Source organism: Nestor notabilis, unplaced genomic scaffold (assembly GCF_000696875.1).
Source record: "Nestor notabilis isolate BGI_N333 unplaced genomic scaffold, ASM69687v1 scaffold17289, whole genome shotgun sequence".
Lineage (NCBI taxonomy): Eukaryota > Metazoa > Chordata > Aves > Psittaciformes > Psittacidae > Nestor > Nestor notabilis.
This window is the reverse complement of record NW_009944275.1, coordinates 7,182-7,491: the sequence shown is the minus strand read 5'-3', so window position 1 is coordinate 7,491 and position 310 is coordinate 7,182. Positions and strand designations below refer to the sequence as shown.

Here is a 310-nt window from a genome sequence, read left to right as displayed (position 1 = left end):
ACTGCTCCAGCCAGGTAAGCAGCCAGCTCGGCATGGCCCGGGATTAACTGCTTGTGTGTGCTGCAGGCTGGAGAGCTGGAAAAAATGCAAAACCAGTCCCATCTCTTGGCTTCCGTTCTCCCCCATGGGTGTGCTGCCTCATCATAGGATCACAGAATTGTTTGGGTTCGAAGGGAATTTAGAGCTCATCCACTTCCAATCCCATGCCATGGCAGGGACACCTTCCAAACCCCACCACCAGCAATGTCCCAGTTTGTTCCAAGCCCTGTCCAACCTGGCCTTGAACACTGCCAGGGATGGGGCAGCCACG

General features: G+C 55.5%; 1 protein-coding gene across 1 annotated transcript in view; it reads right to left on the bottom strand.

Moving 5' to 3' along the window:
- The window catches only part of LRRC26 (leucine rich repeat containing 26), a 4,910-nt gene that overhangs the window by 1,950 nt on the left and 2,650 nt on the right, over positions 1 to 310 (bottom strand). The window lies entirely within an intron of this gene.